This window comes from Bison bison, unplaced genomic scaffold (assembly GCF_000754665.1).
Source record: "Bison bison bison isolate TAMUID 2011002044 unplaced genomic scaffold, Bison_UMD1.0 scf7180017864525, whole genome shotgun sequence".
Lineage (NCBI taxonomy): Eukaryota > Metazoa > Chordata > Mammalia > Artiodactyla > Bovidae > Bison > Bison bison.
This window is the reverse complement of record NW_011495076.1, coordinates 9,133,009-9,140,244: the sequence shown is the minus strand read 5'-3', so window position 1 is coordinate 9,140,244 and position 7,236 is coordinate 9,133,009.

Here is a 7,236-nt window from a genome sequence, read left to right as displayed (position 1 = left end):
CACCGGGAGGGATTGGGGGCAGGAGGAGAAGGGGATGACAGAGGATGAGATGGCTGGATGGCATCACTGACTCGATGGACGTGAGTCTGAGTGAACTCCGGGAGTTGGTGATGGACAGGGAGGCCCGGCGTGCTGCGATTCATGGGGTCACAAAAAGTTGGACACGACTGAGAGACTGATCTGATCTTATCTGAACCTTAATTATGGAGAAGGCAATGGCACCCCACTCCAGTACTCTTGCCTGGAGAATCCCATGGAAGGAGGAGCCTGGTAGGCTACAGTCCACGGGGTCGCTAAGAGTCGGACAGGACTGAGCGACTTCACTTTCACTTTTCACTTTCATGCATTGGAGAAGAAAATGGCAACCCACTCCAGTGTTCTTGCCTGGAGAATCCCAGGGATGGCAGAGCCTGGTGGGCTGCCGTCTCTGGGGTTGCACAGAGTTGGACACGACTGAAATGACTTAGCAGCAGCAGCAGCAGCAGCAACCTTAATTAGCTCCCTAAAGATCATATCTCCAAAGCCAGGCAATCAATGAGGTTGCAAAGAGTCAAAAACGACTTGGTGACTGAACAACAACATTGGAGATATGGACTTTAAGAAGAAGGAAATAGCAACCCAGTCTAGTACTCTTGCCTGGAAAATCCCATAGACAGAGGAGCCTGGTAGGCTGCAGTCCATGGGGTCAGTTCGCAAAGAGTCAAACTGGACTGAGCAACTTCACTTAAAACCATTACAATATTGTAAAGTAATTAGCCTCCAATAAAATAAATAAATTTATATTAAAAAAAATTAAATGAGGTCATCAGGGTGGGTCTCTCATCTAAATACAATCACACTGAACAATAGGGCTTCAACATAGGCATTTGGGAGTGGGCAGGGGGAACACATTTTCCCTGGTGGCTCAGACGGTAAAGAATCTGCCTGCAATATAGGATACCTGAGTTCTATCCCTGGGTCAGGAAGATTTATCTCCGAGAGAAGAGAATGGCAATCCACTCCAGTATTCTTGCCTGGGAAATCCTGTGGACAGAGAAGTCTGGTGAGCTACAGTTCACAGGGTCACAAAGAGTCAGACATGACTGAGTTGACTTAGCATGCACTCCTGGGAGGAACACATCAAGTCTATTAATATATTAACTGAAGACAGGAACCTTATCATTATATCCCTAATCCCTAGCATGGTGACGGACACATTTTAAGACATAGATATAAAGAACAGACTTTTGGACTCTGTGGGAAAAGGCGAGGGTGGGATGATTTGAGAGAATAGCATTGAAACATGTATATTACCATGTGTGAAACAGATCACCAGTCCAAGTTCAGTGCATGAAACGGGGCACTCAAAGCCTGCGCACTGGGACAACCCTGAGGGATGGGATAGGAGGAAGGTGGGAGGGGGGTTCAGGATGATCCTGATCAGGATCAGGATCATGTACATGATCAGGGTGACACATGTACACCATGGCTGATTCATGTCAATGTATGCAAAAACCACTACAATATTGTAAAGTAATTAGCCTCCAATTAAAATAAATAAATAAAATTTTAAAAAGTACTTAATGAATGAAAAATAAACACAAAAGAAAGTAATACATACAAAATGCAGTATAATGTGGTGATTAAGGACACAGACTTTTGAGACTTTTCTTCCAGTTATATCTTTTATTCAAACCTAGTTTTTAAATCTGTAAAATAGGCATAATAATAATAATGCCTCTCTTGAATTGTTACAATATTAAATGAGCATGTCTGGTAAGTTATAAGTGCTCAGTAAATGTTAGCTATGACTGTTATCATTCGTGCTTCATTTGATCAGCCTATTTTTCATTTGCATGTCAGCCAAAACTGACTTCATTCTTGTCTGAGAAGCAGGATCAGAGCACCCTAGGTTGTAATCAAGAGCTGCAGGCATAGGAGTAGAGGGAGCATGTCATGGAGCCATCATTCTGGGCAGTCGTTCTCCAGGGATGGTTGCTGTCTGCTTGGGGGCAATATCTTGGCTCTTGTGGTGGCTAATATTCTTAGTGTTTTCAGGCAAAGTTAGGCTAAATTAATTTTAGAACTGACCCACTTACATATTTTTAAACTTTAGACTACAGCAGCTGAACAGCTAAGTTGGACAATTTACAAACTGTATTATGGCTTATATGGAGCAGGCCACTCTCAAAATAGGACCAAGAGGCTCGGAAGTCCAAGTGAGTGGTTCTTGACAGATTCAAGATATCAATTAAATCCTTAACCCTTAGTTGTCTGCTGGAAAGCTAACATTTTAGAAGGGGAAGAAAAGAAAACATGCTATAGGCTGTTTGAGGAATAAAAAACAAAAACAAATCAAATATAGATGTCATAGTGAAAGTCACTCAGTCATGTCTGACTCTTTGTGACCCCATGGACTATACAGTCCATCGAATTCTCTAGGCCAGAATACTGGAGTGGGTAGCTTTTCCCTTCTCTAGGGGATCTTCCCAACCCAGGGATCAAACCTAGGTCTCCCTCTTTGCAGGCAGATTCTTTACCAGCTGAGTCACAAAGGGAGCCCAGATTTCATAGAACTGTTATCAAATAAATAGAAGTTTAGGAAAGTTTCAGTTACATTGAACTAACTTGCCAAATTTTGATTTTAAAATTTGAATTAACTCAGTAAATGTGCAGGCTCTTCAAGTGTTCAGGGAATGGTACAAGACTGACAATGTGAAAATATCTCTATGTCCTCAAAGACCTGACACTTATACAGAAAGTTTATCCATTCTTCTTATATTACAAAACTCATAACCATATAAACTTTACATGTATATTATCACAAAGAACTAGTATATATAGAAGGAAATTTAAAGATATTAGAATTTTGTCTCATCAACCAAACTAAAGAATAAATTTACTTCATATGCTAGGATTTATTTATTGGCAAATAGTTTCTTCTTGTCAAAATTCTATTAGGATCTGATTTTCTAAGCCTATTAAAAATAATAGGAAAGTCAATACTAATTTAGTGAACAACTTATTTCTACTTCAACATCCTTCATATAAAACGAATGAGAACATTCCATTTGACTACTTATCGAAAGAGAAATAAAATCATAATCTATTGACATAGAATCAATGTCTCCTGTTTTGCCTTGGCCTTGCTGTTTTATCTAAAGCAAGTAGATACTACCTTGTGAAAATATTTGGGTTTAAGTACATCCATTTTTAAATTAATCGGTTTTTCTAGTCAACTAAATAGAGTCACAAAAGGGACACTTTAATTCTGCCAACATTTTGCTTGTAGTAAATACTGTGGCCAAAAAATTCTGGAGTTTATCAATAACACCAGATTAATAGCATCTGATTGTGGATCATATCTTGATGGTATGTTACTAGCAACAGTTGTACATAGTTCTTCTAATACAAGGTATCACCAATTCTAAGGACATGAGTTTGAGTAAGCTCTGGAAATTGGTGATGGACAGGAAAGCCTGGTGTGTTGCTGTCCATGGGGTCACAAAGAGTCAGACATGACTGAGAGACTGAACTGAACTGAATACAAGGAATTAAAATGTTGCTTCAAGGATATGTTCATAGTTATTAAATTTATTAGCAGTTATTATCTATATTATGTGAGAAATAGTTCAAAAATACCAATATAGACTAAAATCATTAATTACTAATTATTTATGGAGCTGATTGCCTAAAAGCATTTTTCAATGACAAGACAAAAAAATCTATAATTAAAAAATGGAACCATAAATGACGTTCAAATTTAAAATTACTGAAAAATTAATATAAACACTTCTGCAAGCGGCAGCTGTTTTCATTCTTAAAGGAGAAATCGTGGGATAATAATTCACTTCTTTATTAAAATATCAGTATCCCACATCTTTTATCTCCCTTGCAAAAAATGACTTTGAAAACTAAAATCACATCACTTCTCAACTTTGTGTTTTTATAACTGTTAAAAAGAAAAGTGCTATATGACTTGTAAGCTTGATGACAAATTTAATCTATACTAGCTGTAAAGTTGCACAAGATATTTTTATACTTTTTTTAGGTAAATGAATTAAAGGCCCAAATGGCAGAAAGTTACCTAAGGACTCTAGAACATCATCATTAAACTCTCCTCTGCCTTGAGCCCTGCCATGTTTTTAGTCCCCAACTTATTTTCAGTTCTGTCTTTGTTCTTAGGACATATTTCAAACTCTATATGAAGACCTTACAGGGAGTCCTGGCATGGAGCATACCTTCCACATGCTGGGCAAATAGAACCCACTGTAATTATCTCTATTTTATAACGGATGAAACTGAGATGCAGAAAGGTTAAGCCATTTGTGAGAAACCACATATAAGTAAGCATTCTTTGAGATGGAGATAGAAACCTTTAATCAAGAAGAGGTTAAAATGTCACGATTCCAAATCTGAAATAGATGGTCTGAAATGGCAGATTCTTAAGAGAGAATAATTAAAGGAGTTGATGCCTCATTGTCTTTAACGATATTCCTTGCTGTTCCATCAAATCACTGAATAGATAAGAGGTGAGCAATAAGTTTCAAGCTGATCTTTTGTGTAGCCAGATAATTTAGACAAAAGCTTGTAGGGATGGTATGGAAAGTGTATTCACCTGCCTGGCTTCCAAACTCCTCAACTTTCAGTAGAGGGTGAGTGAGTGACACTTAGACACATAGAGTGGATTAAAATGACTCTGTATTTTGATTTCCTTTTTGGAATTTACAGTGTCAGGCCATAGGCCATGTATGCTGATTGTAGTCATTTGAGCCCTGGAAACAGAGATTGCTATGCCACCTCTGAATTTTAGACTGGGCAAATGAACTTTATTTATATGCTATTTTCACTTCACCTATGTTAAGAAGACTTAACCTATAATGCTACAATATAAGATGGCTAGACCTTATTCTTTGCATAGTGATTATAATTTCAGTTGTTTAAGGGTAGAAGAAAATATTACCTTCCAAGCAGGCTAGGACATTTTTATTCACACTTCTCTTCATGTCTGGGAAAGATCTGGATCAGAAACTTGTAAACCTCCCACCCCCAATTTAAATTTTGATTAGTCTCCTGGGGAAAGGAAATAGCCTAGCCCTAAATTTAAAATTTTTACAACCAGGTGGAAGTAGTGGCAGTATGTATTTATCACATCTCTTCTAACAATTCAAAGTCTATAATATTAGTTTTTAATGGGTCATTTCCCTTATGCCTTTAAGAAAGGGAAAAGTGAAAGAGAAAGTCGCTCAGTAGTATCCAACTCTTTGCGACTCTACGGACTATACAGTCCATGGAATTCTCTAGGCCAGAATACTGGAGTCGTAGCGTTTCCCTTTTCTAGGGGATCTTCCCAACCCAGGGATAGAACCCAGGTCTCCCGCATTGCAGGTGTATTCTTTACCAACTGAGCTATGAGGGAAGCCTCTTCTGCCTTTATATTATATTTAAAATTATACTTGAAAATGATCTAATGTTAGTATACTTGTCCAAGGATTTATAACTGTTTTCTTTTGTATTCTACTGTTATTTAAAGTTTCTTTTTTTTTCTTTTGAGAAGTCTATATAATACATGATGCAAATTTATCCCTTAGGGCCTCTTACATAAGTCAGTTCAGTTCAGTTCAGTTGCTCAGTCATGTCTAACTTTTTGCGACCCTATGAATTGCAGCACGCCAGGCCTCGCTGTCCATCACCAACTCCTGGAGTTCACTCAAACTCACGTCCATCGAGTTGGTGATGCCATCCAGCCATCTCATCCTCTGTCATCCCCTTCTCCTCCCGCCCCCAATCCCTCCCAGCATCAGAGTCTTTTCCAATGAGTCAAGTCTTCACATGAGGTGGCCAAAGTACTGGAGTTTCAGCTTTAGCATCATTCCTTCCAAAGAACACCCAGGGCTGATCTCCTTTAGAATGGACTGGTTGGATCTCCTTGCAGTCCAAGGGACTCTCAGGAGCCTTTTCCAACACCACAGTTCAAAAGCATCAATTCTTCAGTGCTCAGCTTTCTTCACAGTCCAGCTCTCACATCCATACATGACCACTGGAAAAACCATAGCCTTGACTAGACGAACCTTTGTTGGCAAAGTAACGTCTCTGCTTTTGAATATGCTGTCTAGGTTGGTCATAACTTTCCTTCCAAGGAGTAAACGTCTTTTAATTTCAAGGCTGCAGTCACCATCTGTAGTGATTTTGGAGCCCAGAAAAATAAAGTCTGACACTGTTTCCACTGTTTCCCCATCTATTTCCTATGAAGTGATGGGACCAGATGCTATGATCTTAGTTTTCTGAATGTTGAGCTTTAAGCCAACTTTTTCACTCTCCACTTTCACTTTCATCAAGAGGCTTTTTAGTTCTTCTTCACTTTCTGCATAAGGGTGGTGTCATCTGCATATCTGAGGTTATTGATATTTCTCCCAGCAATCTTGATTCCAGCTTGTGCTTCTTCCAGCCCAGCGTTTCTCATGATGTACTCTGCATAGAAGTTAAATAAGCAGGGTGACAATATACAGCCTTGACGTACTCCTTTTCCTATTTGGAACCAGTCTGTTGTTCCATGTCCAGTTCTAACTGTTGCTTCCTGACCTGCATATAGGTTTCTCAAGAGGCAGATCAGGTGGTCTGATATTCCCATCTCTTTCAGAATTTTCCACAGTTTATTGTGATCCACACAAAGGCTTTGGCATAGTCAATAAAGCAGAAATAGATGTTTTTCTGGAACTCTCTTGCTTTTTCCATGATCCAGCAGAAGTTGGCAATTTGATCTCTGGTTCTTCTTCCTTTTCTAAAACCAGCTTGAACATCAGGAAGTTCACGGTTCACATATTGCTGAAGCCTGGCTTGGAGAATTTTGAGCATTACTTTACTAGCGTGTGAGATGAGTGCAATTGTGCAGTAGTTTGAGCATTCTTTGGCATCGCCTTTCTTTGGGATTGGAATGAAAACTGACCTTTTCCAGTCCTGTGGCCACTGCTGAGTTTTCCAAATTTGCTGGCATACTGAGTGCAGCTCTTTCACAGCATCATCTTTCAGGATTTGAAATAGCTCCACTGGAATTCCATCACCTCCACTAACTTTGTTCGTAGTGATGCTTTCTAAGGCCCACCTGGCTTCACATTCCAGGATGTCTGGCTTTAAAACCACTTCAGTATTCTTGCCTTGAGAACTCCATGAACAGTATGAAAAGGCAAAATGATAAGATACTGAAAGAGGAACTCCCCGGTCGGTAGGTGCCCAATATGCTACTGGAGATCAGTGGCT